Below are 15623 nucleotides of genomic sequence, written 5' to 3' on the forward strand. Positions count from 1 at the left end.
AACAAGGAAAGAGAAAAGTTTGGAGTGTGTAGTAACTAACAAAGATGGTATTAGATAAGGCTGGAAAGGTGGGTCACATTGAGAAAGGTTTTACATAGTTTTTTGAACATTAGGCAGAGATTAACCCTAGAAGATTGTTGAGCAGAGGAGTGACTAGCTCTTTTCTTCAACCATAGCCCTACAACCCTCCCCCAATCAAAGTATCTCCTATACTCTCTCCCTCTGTCCCTTTAGTACACCAGCCTTGGTACTATAACCCCTTTTAACTGAAGTATGGATTAAGGCAAGATTACTTCCAAACCTATTTATGTCCAACTCTTCTAAGTGTTATGCTCCTACCTTTTGTCCCTATTGTACTATAACCCTCCTTTACTAAAGTATCTAGTAAAGTAAGGCCACTTCATGATTTAGTTATGTATAGAGGCTCTAAGTATTCTCCCTCCCTCTGCCTCTATAGGAAATACCCACATTCTCTTAGTCTGATATTTTCAACTAACTTTAACCTTTAACTTCATAAGAGAAATACTATTCTCAAGAGGTGCAAGTGTTATCTTCCCTTGGAGGGATGTGTACAGTTTAATGTTCTTGTTCAGCTGTTTCTTTTTTTCTCCTTTTGTTTTTACTTTTTATGCATCTCTTGAGTCTTGTGTTTGGAGTTTGAATTTTCTGTTCACTTCTGGTCTTTTTATCTGAAAATTTTGGAAGTCCTCTTTTTTCACTGAAAATCCATCTTTTCCTCCTGAGGGAATATGCTGAATTTTGCAGGGTAATTCTTGGTTGTAATCCAAAGTCCTTTGCTCTTCAAAAAATCTTATTCCAGATCCTTTAATGTAGAAACTGATAAGTCCTGTGTAATTCTGATTGTGTTTCCTTTGTATTTAAATTACTGCTTTGACAGTTTGCAGTATTCACTCTTTTAATTGAGAATTGTGGAATTTGAAGTCCTTGGAGGTTTTTTTTTTCCCTGGTTTCTCTTTCTGGAGGTGTTATTTGTATTCTTTCAAGGACTCTTTTGTCTTCTTGATCTGGTATATTATGATAGTTTTTTATGATAATTACCTGAAAGGTAATTTTCTATTTTTTGTTTTTTTTTTTTGATCCAGGTTTTTGGGTAGACCAATACTTTGTAAATTATCTCTCCTGAATCTATTTTTCAGGTTGCCTGTTTTTCCTAAAAGATACTTTACATTTTCTTCAATTTTTTCAACCTCTTGATTTTGTTTGCTAGAATTTTGGTGTCTTATAGAATCATTAGTTTCTATTTCTCCCATTTTAATTTTTATGATTTCATTTTCCTCAGTTTTTGTGTTTCCTTTTTCACTTGGTTAATTTTACCTTTTGTTGAATTTCTTTCCTTTTCCATTTGATCAATTAGACTTTTTGATGAGTTGCATTCCTTTTCCAGTTGATTGATTTTATGATAAGTTACATTCTTTTTTTCCAGTTTATTATTATTTTTACTTTAAAGGTCAATTTTTCATAATTTTCCTGCATAGCTCTCAATTCTTTTTTTTTCCATTTTTCTTCTTCCTCTCTTTGGTTTTTAAAATCTTTTTTAAGCTCTACCATGAGGTTTTGGATTTGAGTCTAATTCATAAACTCCTTTGAGTCTTCCATGTAATGTCACTGGCTTTCTTTTGAGACGGCATTTTTTTCATCCCTGTCTGAAAAGTAGCTTTCTATATAACACGGTTTCTGTTTTTTGGCTCATTTTAATAGTTGAGCTCTGCTTCTGGGATATAGGGAATATAGTGTTGAACAAAAGTACTGGGCCTGGTGTCTGATCCCTGACTTATTGCCTATGCAATCCAGGTGTTGGCTTTGCAGAACTTTGTTTCTTCTTCATGCCCAGGCGTTGCCTTTATTTTTTGCAAGGCTATGGGGTTAAGTGGCTTGCCCAAGGCCACATAGCTAGATAATTATTAAGTGTGTGAGACCAGATTTGAACTCAGGTACTCCTGACTCCAGGGCCAGTGCTCTATCTACTATGCCACCTAGCTGCCCCCAGGCTTTGCCTTATACAATGGTTTCTTCTTTACTCAGTTCTGTCTGTTAACTCAGGGTTTCCAGAGCTCAGACTTTGTCTGAGTTTGGGACCCTCTCAGCGGATCTGCTGTCTAGCTAAGCTGGGACCTGGGCTGCTGTTGTATATGAACTGGGACCTGCGCTGCATTGTGGCTTGAGGCCTCCCACTGGCTTTCCTGCTCTCCTGCCTAGGGTTCTATTTACCTTTTTTCTCCAGAAGAGACAGACCTTCACTTAAAATCTGTAGCTTTGAAGTCTATGTAGAGGCTTCATTTAATGTTGTGAAGGGAAAAGTTCCAGGAGTATGCTAGCTTCATACCATCTTGATTCTGCCCTGAAAGTTCAGATCTAATTTTTTTTTATATATTTAGATCCCATACTTTTTGAAAAATCTTTTGGATAGTTTATTTATTTGTTTTCCTAACTACATGTAACAGTTAATTTTTTTTTGCCTTTTCCATACTATGCTTTTTAAAATTAGTCTTTAATATTCTCATTTTGTACAAATAATTTTTTTACATTAATAAAATATTCTTGTGTAAGAATAAATGAAATACCCCCTCCCCCATAAATATAGACTTGCTTGAGCAATAAAGGGGAGAGAAAAAATTATAATTAAAAAAATAATAGTAATAATTGTAGGTATGGCCAGGTGGTGCAATGGATGGAGCAGCAGCCCTGGAGCCACGAGCATCCGAGCCCACATCCAGCCCCATAGACCCAACAATCACCCAGCCATGTGACATGCAAGCCACCCAAACCCCACTGCCCTGCAAAAAACAAAAAAAGAAGAAAAAAGACCCAAAATAAAATAAATAGTAATAATAGTACGGGTGGTTGGGTGGTGGACAAGAGCATTGGCCCTTGAGCCAGGAGCACCTGGGTCCAAATACTGCCTCAGACAACCAACGATCACCCTGCTATGCAGCTCCAGGCAGGCCACCCAGCCCCAGTTGCCCTGCACCCCACCAAATAATAATAAAAAATGTGCTTCAGTCTTTGTTCCAACAACTTTGTCGTGGGTGGATCACATTCTTTATGGCAAGTCCATCGCAAAAGTTACTTCCATATTTTTCCATTGTTGCCATTGCTGATCGCAACTCCCTCCTTTTGTATTTCTTCACTATCATGTACTATATTTTCTCTCTCCTTTCACTCTGACTCTTCTGTAGGGTAGTTGAGTGGTGCAGCAGACAGATCCCTGGTCCTGGGGCCAAGAGGCCCTGAGCCCCCATACCACCCCTTAGGCCTAGCATCCACCTGGCCCTATAGTGCCAGAGAGGCTATCCAATCCTAGCCCCTTGCAAGAAGTAAAAAAAGAAAATGTGTTACATCTTACTACCCTCCCCCCATGGTCTATCCTCTCCTCCTTTATTCACATCCCCACCCCTTCCCCCTGCTCCCCCCCTCCTTACTCCAGATGGCTATACCCCATTGTATATGTATGCTGTTTCCTCTCCTAGCCACCTCCAGATCTAATCTTAAAGAAGATAAGTATACCAATGAGAGGAAGGATGATATGGAGTTAGGGACACATTTTAAGAGACTTAAGTCATTATCTTGTTGATTATTTTTGTCTTTCAGTCATGTCTGACTATTCATGACTCTGCGGTTGTCTTGGCAAAGATAAAGAAGTGGTTTGCCATTTCCTTCTCTAACTCATTTTTAAGATGAGGAAACTGAGGCAAACAGGGTTAAGTTACTTGTTAGGAAGCATCTGAGGCTAAATTTGAGCCTAACTCTAACCTTGTTCCAGGCTCAATACTCTATCCATTTTACTACCTAGCTGCCCCATAACACAAACAGAATTTAGAAGAAAAAATTTTGCAGAGATGAAATCAGTAACTCTTAGTAACTCTTTTGACATAAAGTTTGAAGACTTGGGAGGAGCCAAAGGATAGTACAAAGGAATTGACCATAGGTATACTGAGTTAGTATAGTGAAGTTACAAGGATGAATAAGTAGTTGGGTATTTTTTAGCCATATTGCTTTTCATGTGGCTGTGGGAAATGGCCTATAACAAGCTGAAACTCAGATCTGGAGCTCAAAGGAGAGTTTAGAATCGATGTTACAGTCCTGAAAATGAATAGATTGATTGCTAAAGAAAGGGAAAATATCACCAATATGGGGTTGGGAAAACTGAAAATATAGGAGGAGTTGTTAAAGAGCTGAGGAGAATGTGGTATTTTTAAAGCCTTAAGGGAGAAGGATGGGATGGCAGCAAAGGTGAGTAGTATCTCTCAGATCACTTTTTTAAATCAAGATTGATAAAGGAATTTTTCAGTTACGTTATTGAGAGTACTTTCAATTGAGTGGTCTGAACAGAACCATAAGGGACTAAGAGAGTAAAGAATGGATAGTGAGAAAGTTCAGTAGGTTTAGGCAAATTTTTCTAGGAGCTCATTCCCAAAGATAAAAAGAGAGAAATATGAGTCTGTACTTAGCATAAAGACAAAGAGAAGGCTGTTTAAATTTTTTTTTTAATTCTTTGTACGAGGTCTGTGAATGTGTTTACAAGCACATATGAAGAAACTGGAGAGGAATAGACTAAAAAGGCATGTGAGAAAAACCAATGTTTGTTAAACCTGAGAATTTAATACTTAGGGAGAATTCTGTGTCTTACAAGAATTCCTGAAAAAGTGTTTAGTAGAAATTTAGTGTCAGCTTAATACATTATACCAAAGAATACAAAATACTTAAAAATGCATATACAACCTGAATGGCTATGACTGACTAAAATACTTAAAGGGATGGCGGTGATCACAAAAGATAAATAATTTTAATCTTAAGCTTAAAAACTTATGTATGATCAAAATTAATGGCACAAGGCTAAGAAAGAAAATTGTTTATGGGGGAAAATGCCTTTACAAAAATAGATATGATTAGATTCTTAAAGCTTATTTTTCTAGGGAACTTAGGCAAAGAGTCATTCCCTTGAATAAGTGGTCAAAGAATAGGAATAAATAGTTCTAAAAAGAAGTAGAAATTGTAAACAGTCATCTGAAAGATTGTTCTACATCAAAATGGGAAAAAAACAAGTATGCTAATACACTGTTTGGCTTGGTAAACTGGTGCAATTATTCTGGAAAGCAATTTGTAACCATGTTAAGAAAAAGACTAAAATAGTCATACCTTTTTATCAGAGGTCTTTAAGCTCAAGGAAGTCAAACACAGAAAAGTCCCATCTTCATTAAAATATAATATTTTTATAGTAGCAAAAAATTACAAATATAACCATTATTTGATCTATAACTAAACAAAGCATAGTACATATTTATAATGGTCTAAGAAACTCTGAGCCCATGCCTCCATTGCACTGACGCCTCCTCCCAAACAAATACAAATTACTTCTGCCTCAGGCCCAGGTGTGTGAGCAAAAGAACCAGCCCAGCTGAGGAATCACCTCAGGCCAGGGTAAAGCCCACCATTGATTGAAGGCAAAAGAATTCAATAGCTCCAATTCCCTCCCTCAAGCAAAGGGAGAAGGCCTTGCAACCAAGGTCACAGACACCCCAGAGAGGGCAACCAGCACCTCCTACTGGCCAGCCAGAGAAACTGCATTCAGTAAAGCCTTTAGAGATCCCAAGCCCAGGTGAACCAGCCCCACCCAACTCAAGGTCTTAGCATAATGAAGAAGGGTCAGCGGAAAGGTGGGTCCATAGAAAAATTCCTGGAAGAAAAAGACCCCAACCCAGAGAGACCTGAAACATCTGAGGAGAATACAGTCTGGTCTCCAGCACAGAAAGACTTTCTTGAATAAGGAAGGAGTTTAAAAATCAACTGGAAAATTTGGGGGAGACAATACCTTGCAACAAGAAAACAAAACCTTAGAAAGTAGAATTGGACAAACACAAAAGAATAAATCTCTCAGATCATCAATTGGACAATTACAAAATGAGAACAATTCTCTCAGATCCTCAAATGAGCAAATGCAAAAAGAAATTAATTCTCTCAAAATCTCAATTGGTCAAATGGAAAGCTCTTTCAAAAGTAGAATTGACCAATTGGAAAAGGTTAATGAAGAAAACTCCTCCCCCCAAAAAAATAATGGAGTCTACAGAAACTAATGACTCCACGAGACAGCAAGAGTCAGTTAAAATCAAAAACTAGAAAAAATAGAAGCAAATGTGAAATACCTCATCAACAAAACCACTGACCTCGAGAATAGATCGAGGAGGGGCAACCTGAAAATTATAGGACTTCCTGAAAACACTGAAGAGAAAAAAAGCCTGGACTTAATATTACAGGATCTAGTGATGGAAAACTGCCCTGACATCATTGAATCGGAGGACAGAGTAGTTATTGAAAGAGTACATCGATCCCCACCAGAAAAAGATCCTAAAATGAAAACACCAAGGAATGTTGTGGCCAAACTCCAGAACTATCAGATAAAAGAGAAAATCCTGCAAGCAGCCAGTAAGAAACAATTTAAATATCAAGGAGCCACAGTAAGGATCACCCAGGACCTGGCTGTATCAACTTTAAGGGATCAAAGGGCCTGGAACCAGATATTTCAAAGAGCACGGGAGCTTGGAATGCAGCCAAGAATCTACTTTCCTGCAAAGCTGAGCCTTCTCTTCCAGGGAAAAGGATGGACATTTAACGAAATGGAAGAATTCCAAAAATTTCTGATGAAAAGACCAGAGCTAAACAGAAAATTTGGATATCAAACAGGAGGTTCAAGAGACACATGTAAAGGTAAAAAAAAAAGGGGGGGGCGGTAAAAGGAAAAAAATGCAATCCAGCAAGTTGAAACTGGCTATATCCCAGCATGGGGGGTGGGGGATAGAGACTCTCATAAATTCTGAGAAATGTAACTCTAACAGAGAGAATATACCTAGCCAGAAATGATGGACATCCATGACCTATCCATGAGACTGATATCTAATGGGATGTAACTGGCTTTAACTCCACTGGGGAGAAAGACTCTAATAACTCTCAGGAATTTGGACTCTATTCAACAGAATATACTGAACTAGAAGGGACAGACACTCAGAATTTTCTATGACTTAGATAGAATGATCTAAAAAAAAATACACTACCTCCCTAAAAAGGGGGACAGGAAAGAGACAGGAGGAGGGAGGGGATTGAATGGGACAAATCTCATTACACTAAGAGGTACAAAAAACCTATGGTAATAGAGGGGGAGAAGGGAGTAGAGGAGAAACACCTGAATCATCTTCTCATCAGACTTGGCTTAAAGTCAACCTACACATACTCAGTTAATTTATAAAACATCTAACCTTTCAAGAATTAAAAGGGGAAAGGGGGAGGGGGGACAGAGAAAGGGAAGGGGAGTGGAGGAAATAAAGGGAAATAACAAAAGGAAGGGAAGGGAACAGGGAAAGGGGAAAGAAAGGGGAGGGTGTGATATAGGAGGGCAAACACAGTGAAGGGGGTGGTATTCAAAAACAAAATACTGGGGAATATGGATAAAAGGGGGGGAGGGGGGAAAATACAAACATAGGACAATAAAGAATTAGTAATCATAACCTTGAATGTGAATGGGATGAACTCTCCCTTAAAACATAAGCAAATAGCAAAGTGGATTAAAAACCAGAATCCTACAATATGCTGCTTACAAGAAACTCATTTGAAGCAGAGAGATACATATAGAGTAAAGGTAAAAGGTTGGAGCAAAATATATTTTGCTTCAGCTGAAGTAAAAAAATCAGGGGTAGCAATCCTTATCTCAGACAAAGTAACAGCAAAAATACATAGCGCTAAAAGAAATAAGGAAGGAAACTTTATCCTCCTAAAAGGCACCATAGACAATAAAGTCATTTCAATATTGAATATATATGCACCCAGTGGGACAGCATCCAAATTCTTAGAGGAGAAGCTGAAAGAATTACAGGAAGACATAGACAGAAAAACTCTACTAGTGGGAGACTTGAACCTCCCACTATCAGATCTAGATAAATCATAAAACAAACAAGAAAGAAATTAGGTAGGTAAATAGATTGTTAGAAAAATTAGATATGGTAGACTTATAGAGGAAACTGAATGGGGATAGGAAGGAATATACCTTTTTCTCTGCAGTACATGGAACTTATACAAAAATTGACCATGTACTAGGACATAAAAACCTAATGATCAACTGCAGAAAGGCAGAAATAGTGAATACTTCTTTCTCAGATCACAATGCAATAAAAGTCATATGCAATACTGGGCCAAGGAGATATAGACCCAGAGCAAATTGGAAACTGAATAATCTCATCTTAAAAAATGAGTGGACCAGAAAACAAATTATAGAAAGAATTAACCATTTTATCCTAGATAATGATAATAATGAAACAACATACCAAAACCTATGGGATTCATTCAAAGCAACTCTCAGGGGATATATTATAGCTCTAAATGCTTATATGAATAAATTGGAGAAAGAGGAAATCAATGAACTAATCATGCAACTAAAAAAATTAGAGAAAAAACAAAAAATCCCCAAACAAATACCAAATTAGAAATTTTAAAAATTAAAGGAGAAATTAATAAAATTGAAAGCAAAAAACTATTGAATTAATAAATAAAATCAAAAGTTGGTATTATGAAAAAACCAATAAAATTGATAAACCTCTCATCAATTTGATTAAAAAAAAGAAAGAAGAAAACCAAATTGCTAGTATTATAAATGAAAAAGGTGAACTCACCACCAATGAGGAGGAAATTGAAGTAATAATTCAAAATTATTTTGTCCAACTTTATGCCAATAAATTTGATAATCTAAGTGAAATGGATGAATATTTACAAAAATATAAGTTGCCCAGGTTAAATGAAGAAGAGATTAAATACCTAAACAACCCTATCTCAGAAAAAGAAATTCAACAAGCCATTATTGAACTCCCTAAAAAAAAAATCTCCAGGGCCAGATGGATTCACAAGTGAATTCTACCAAACATTTAAGGAACAATTGGTTCCCATCCTATATAAACTCTTTGGAAAAATAGGGAAAGATGGAACTCTGCCTAACTCTTTCTATGAGACCAACATGGTACTGTTACCTAAACCAGGAAGAGTTAAAACAGAGAAAGAAAATTATAGACCTATTTCCCTGATGAATATAGATGCAAAAATCCTAAATAAAATCTTAGCAAAATGACTGCAACATGTCATCACTAGGATAATACATTATGATGAAGTAGGATTTATTCCAGGAATGCAGGGTTGGTTCAATATTAGGAAAACTGTTAGTATACTCAATTATATCAATAACAAACCTATCAGAAGCCATATGATCATATCAACAGATGCTGAAAAAGCTTTTGACAAGATACAGCATCCATTCCTATTAAAAACACTAGAGAGTGTAGGAATAAATGGACTGTTCCTTAAAATAATTAGCAGTATCTATCTGAAACCATCAACAAGCATTATACTCAATGGGGAGAGGCTGGAGGCATTCCCAGTAAGATCAGGGGTTAAACAAGGGTGCCCATTATCACCACTACTATTCAATATGGTATTAGAAATGTTAGCATTAGCAATTAGAGAAGAAAAAGCAATTAAAGGAATTAGAATTGGGAAGGAAGAGACAAAACTCTCACTATTTGCAGATGACATGATGGTCTACCTAGAGAATCCCAAGAAATCATCTAAAAAACTACTGGAAACAATTAGCAATTTTAGCAAAGTTGCAGGTTATAAAATAAACCCCCATAAATCCTCAACTTTCCTATATATGACTAGCAAGAAACAGCAGGAACAGCTAGAAAGAGAAATCCCATTCAAAGTAACCTCAGACAGTGTAAAATACTTGGGAGTCTATTTGCCAAGACAGACTCAGAATCTTTTTGAAAACAATTATAAAACACTTCTCACACAAATTAAATCAGATTTAAATAACTGGGCAAATATCAACTGCTCATGGATAGGTAGAGCTAATATAATAAAAATGACAATTCTACCAAAACTAAACTATCTGTTTAGTGCCCTACCAATGAAATTCCAAAAAAAAAATACTTTAATGAGTTAGAAAAAATTGTAAGTAAATTCATATGGAGAAATAAAAAGTCAAGAATTTCCAGGAGCTTAATGAAAAAAATGCAAATGAAGGTGGCTTAGCACTACCCGATCCAAAATTATATTATAAAGCATCAGTCATCAAAACTGTTTGGTATTGGCTAAGAAATAGAGTGGTGGACCAGTGGAATAGACTAGGGGTAAAAGCAGGAGAGGATTATAGTAATCTGCTGTTTGATAAACCCAAAGAGTCCAGCCATTGGGATAAAAATTCCCTCTTTGATAAAAACTGCTGGGACAATTGGAAATTAGTATGGAAGAAACTTAGATTAGACCAACACCTCACACCATTTACCAAGATAAGATCCAAATGGTTACAGGACATAGACATAAAAAACAATACTATAAGCAAATTAGAAGATCAAGGACTAGTCTACCTGTCAGATCTATGGAAAGGGGAACAGTTTATGACTAAGGAACAGTTGGAGAACATCACTAAAAACCAATTAGATGATTTCGATTACATTAAATTAAAAAGTTTTTGCACAGATAAAACCAATGTAATCAAGATCAAAAGAAAAGTAGTAAATTGGGAAACAATCTTTATAACTAATGATTCTGACAAAGGACTCATTTCTAAAATATACAGAGAACTGAGTCATATTTTTAAAACAAGCCGTTCCCCAATTGACAAATGGTCAAAGGATATGCAAAGGCAATTTATAGATGAGGAGATCAAAGCAATCCATAGCCATATGAAAAAATGCTCTAAATCATTAATTATTAGAGAAATGCAAATTAAAGCTTCTCTAAGGTACCACCTCACACCTCTCAGATTGGCCAGTATGACCAGGAAGGATAATGATCACTGTTGGAAGGGATTGTGGGAAATCTGGGACACTATTACATTGTTGGTGGAGCTGTGAACTCATCCAACCCTTCTGGAGAGCTATTTGGAAGTATGCCCAAAGGGCAACAAAAATGTGCATACCCTTTGACCCAGCAATACCACTACTATACCCTGAAGAGATGAGGAAAAAGGGTAAAAACATTACTTGTACAAAAATATTTATAGCAGCCCTGTTTGTGGTGGCAAAGAATTGGAAATCCAGTAAATGTCTTTCAATTAGGGAATGGTTTAGCAAACTGTGGTATATGTATGTCATGGAACACTATTGTTCTATTAGAAACCAGGAGGGATGGGATTTCAGGGAAACCTAGAGGGATTTGCATGAACTGATGCTGAGTGAGATGAGCAGAACCAGAAAAACACTGTGCACCCTAACAGCAACATGGGAGTGATGTTCAACCTTGAAGGACTTGCTCATTCCATCAGCACAACAATTGGTAATAATTTTAGGCTGTCTACAAAGGAGAGTACCATCTGTATCCAGATAAGGAGCTTTGGAGTTTGAACAAAGTTCAAGGACTATTCACTTTAATTCGGAAAAAAACCCAGATATCTTATTGTTTGATCTGTTTACCTCTGAGAACTCTGTTCTCTTTAAGGATTTGATTTCTCTCTCATCACACCCAAGTTGGATCAAGGTACAACATGGAAACAAAGTAAAGACTGACAGAATGCAATCTGTGGGGTGGGGGTGGGGGGAGGGAAGCAAGATTGGGGGAAGATTGTAAAACTCAAATAATATCTTTAATAAAAATGAAAAAAAATAAAGAGCAGAATTGGCCAGATGGAGAGGGAGGTAAGAAAGCTTTCTGAGGAAAACACATCCTTCAGATGTAGAATGTAGCTAAAGGAAGCTGATGACTTTACAAGAAATCAAGACACAATACTTAAACACCAAAAGAATGAAAAATTATAAGAAAATGTGAAACATCTCATTGAAAAAACAATTGATCTGGAAAACAGATTCAGGAAAGATAATTTAAAAATTATTGGGATACCTGAAAGTCATGATCATTTTTAAAGAATTCCTACAGGAAAATTGCCTTGATATCCTAGAAGCAGAGGGCAAAATAGAAATTGAGAGAATCCACTGATCTACCCCGGAAAGAGATCCTAAAAAAAAACAACCCCCAGGAATATTATAACCAAGTTCCAGAACTCCCAAGTCAAAGAGAAAATATTACAAGCAGCCAGAAGAACACAATTCAAATATTGTGGAGCTACAGTCAGGTTCACACAGGACTTAGCAGTAGCAACTTTAAGGGCTCTTAAGGCTTGGTATATAATATTCCAGAAGAGAAAAGTCCTTGGAATGCAGCTGAGAATCAACTACCCAGCAAAACCGAACATCCTCTTCCAGGAGAAAAGATAGACTTTCAATGAACCAGGGGAATTTCAGTTGTTACTGTTGAAACATCCAGAACTGAACAGAAAGTTTGCCCTTTAAATACAGGACTCAGGTGATGATGCATAGAGAGAAGAGCAGAAGAGTAAAAGATGAGGGACTTAATGATGATGAACTACATGTATTCCTGCATAGAAAAATGATACTGATGATACTCATATAAAACTTCTCATTTAATAAAACAGAAGGAGCTTATATAGATGAAGCACAGGAGAGAGCTGAATTTGAAGATACAATATATTGTAAAAATGGAGTCAGTGGGTGAAAGGGAAATGTACTGCGAGTAAGAGAAAGGAGAGGTGCAATACGCTAAGATATTTCATATAACAAGATGTTTTATTGCAATGAGCTATTGCAATGATATGAGATGGAGGAAGATGAGGGTCTACAAGGGAAGCTTTGCTCTCACCAGAGGTAGCTCGGAGAGGAAACAACAAATACATTCACATTCAATGGGGTATAGACATCTTGGGTAAAGGGGAGAGAAGGGGGACTGGAGGAAAGAGGGGATGTGGGTGATGGAGGAGAGGGTGGATCATGGGGGAGAGTGGTCAGATATAACACATTTTCTTTTTTACTTCTTGCAAGGGGCTGGGATTGGATGACTTGACTGAAACCACGGGGCTTGGTGGTTGCTAGGCTTCAGGAGTGGTACGTGGGCTTGGGGCTTCTTGGCCTCAGGGCCAGTGATTGGTCCACTGCCTACCCTGCACATTTTGGAGGAGGGACAGAGTGAAAGTAGAGAGAAAATATAGTATATGGTAGTGGGGAGGTGTTGATGGAGGGAGTTGGAATCTGTGGCAGCAATGATGGAAAAATATGGAAGTAACTTCTGTGATGGACTTATGATTTAAAAATGTGATTCACCCAAGATGGAACTGGTGGTGTCAGAACACATACTGAAGCACAATTTTTTTTGTCTTTCTTTTACTTTATTTCTTGTGAGGGTCTATATTTTTTTGGGGGGGGTTATGTTTACTCTTGAACAAGGATATTTTAGTAATGTATAAAAAATCATTTGTGCAAAAATAAAAATAATTTTTTTTAAAAAAAGGAGACTGGAAAGATAGTAAGAGGTAGGTTATAAAGGCTTTTAGTATGAAACAGGATTTTATTTAATCCTAGACCTGTTAGGAAGATCACTTTGACAGCTGAGTGGAAGATGGGAGAGACTCATGGTAGGGAAACTAATGAGTTGGCTATTGCAGTCCAGGTTGAAGTGATGAGGGTCTGTGTCAGGAGGTACATTGTTAGAGGATTGTGAAAGATATTACCAAAGTAAAATTAAATTGTATTGAGAAGGTTGAGAGTGACTAGTTTGTGAGCATGGGTCAATGGAATGAATAGTGATTCTCCCAATAGTAAGAGAAAAGTTAGACATGTGAGATGTTTTGGAGAAATGTTATAAGCAGTTTTGTCCATATTTTATTTAGGATGTCTATGGGACTTCCAATTCAAGATATCCAATAGGTGTTGGAGATGGAAGATGAGGTCAGAGGATGGATAAGTAGATGTGATAATCATTGACATAAAGAAGATAACTCTTTAGGAACTGTTTCCTAAATTAGTATAGAAGAGAAAAGGACCTAACAGAATTTGGGGACACTCCTGTATTTTAGAAGAAGGTTCAACAAAGGAAGCTGAGGCATATCCAGGTAGGAGGAGAACCAGGAGAAAGTTGTTATGGAAACCTAGAGAGAAGAGAGTATGAATAATTGAGCAACAATGTCAAAAGATGGAGACAGATCAAGAAGGATTCAAGCAGAGCATTGTGGAAATGAAAAGGTTATTAGATGTGGTAATTAAGAGATCATTGGTAACTTTGGAGAGGGCAATTTTGGTTGAATGGTGAGGTTATAAGCCCAAATTTAGAAAGGTAAGGAAGTAAGAAGAAAGTGAGGGGTTTTTGAGAATGGGGGAGATAGTAGACAGGAAGAAATTAAATATAAATGAGAGTGGAGATGATAGAGGGGATAATCTGCAGGAGAGAGTGAGTTGTAAAGAGATGACCAATGTATGTAGAGAGGTTTGCCTTGGCAAGAAGGGCCACTTCATAATAGGGGCAAAGGAGAAGAAAGTGGTAGAAGGTATCTAAGGAATGAGGTGAGGAGGGGAGAAAATTGAGCTCAATCAGGGATTCGCATGGCTTTTTCTGGTTCTGTACAGTAGAACTAGGAGCAGTGATTTGAATTGAGAGAGGAAGGTTAAGACATGATGTTAGTAAAAAACTAAAGTTATCCAAAAAATTCGGGAGGTAGGATGTTACCTTCAGTTGAATCTTAAAATTAAGGCTAGATGGCTACTTATAGCAGACATTATAAAGGAGAATCATAATCCTGGGTTAGGCTTGATGGCCTCTGAAATCCTTTTCCAACTCTGAGATTTTGTGATTCTTTAATAGCTTGCTTCTCAAACTTTTCTGGAAGTCAGATTTTTTCAAGAGAGAAAAAAGTAAGATTTACAGGTATTTTGCTCTAGGTGTTTATATTTTAGGACTACTTTTTGGGGTTTTCCCTGTAGACATCTGTTATAAAGCATTTTGGTAATACATGAGTCAATTCAACTTAACAAAGTATTGAGTAATTAATAGCTTCTTGCTACAGTATGTAGAGGGGATAAAAAATGTATATGATTTGCTCTCAGTCCTAGAGCAGTTTATGTTTTGCTGGGGACAATTCCCCAACAGAATTTGAAACATCATACTTAGTCATCACAATAAGAATTACATTTAAATTTTATTTTACCCTAAATTCTTGAATATTTTAAATTATCCAGGAAGTTTCTTAAGATTTGAATGACCATTTGAAATGTCATATAGGCCCCTATGCTCTTTTAAGTTTCCATCATGTTCTTAAGGGAGAAACTGAATTCTATTAGCCACCATTCCAGAATCCATCTTTGATATTCCAGGCAGGCTGTACTGGAAGCAAAGGTGCCCGAGATTACATCAAAATGGTTTCTAAGGCCCTTTCTACTCTTGTAGAGGTCATCGAAACTGCAGCTGGCAAAAACATAGTTTGAGGTCAGGAATTGAAAAACTCCTGCTGTTCCCAATGAACTGCAAGATGCACAAAGAAAATGTTGAGATGGGGGTGGGGGCACTTGGTGTTCAAGCCAGGTTGATGGAGGAGGAGAGCTAAGTGAACAGCCATGATAATACAGTCTGTAGTTTTGTCTTTTATCAGCAAAATTGAGGGGAAATATGAAGCATTTGGGGAGGTAGTTTTTTTTGTTGTTGATATCCCTATTTGAATGTAGAGTCTCTAACACAAAGAAAGCAAGCTGCCTTTATACGGCATTTGCTGTTCTTGATGACTCCAGTTG

Source organism: Macrotis lagotis, chromosome 1 (genome assembly GCF_037893015.1).
Source record: "Macrotis lagotis isolate mMagLag1 chromosome 1, bilby.v1.9.chrom.fasta, whole genome shotgun sequence".
In the NCBI taxonomy this organism is placed as follows: domain Eukaryota; kingdom Metazoa; phylum Chordata; class Mammalia; order Peramelemorphia; family Peramelidae; genus Macrotis; species Macrotis lagotis.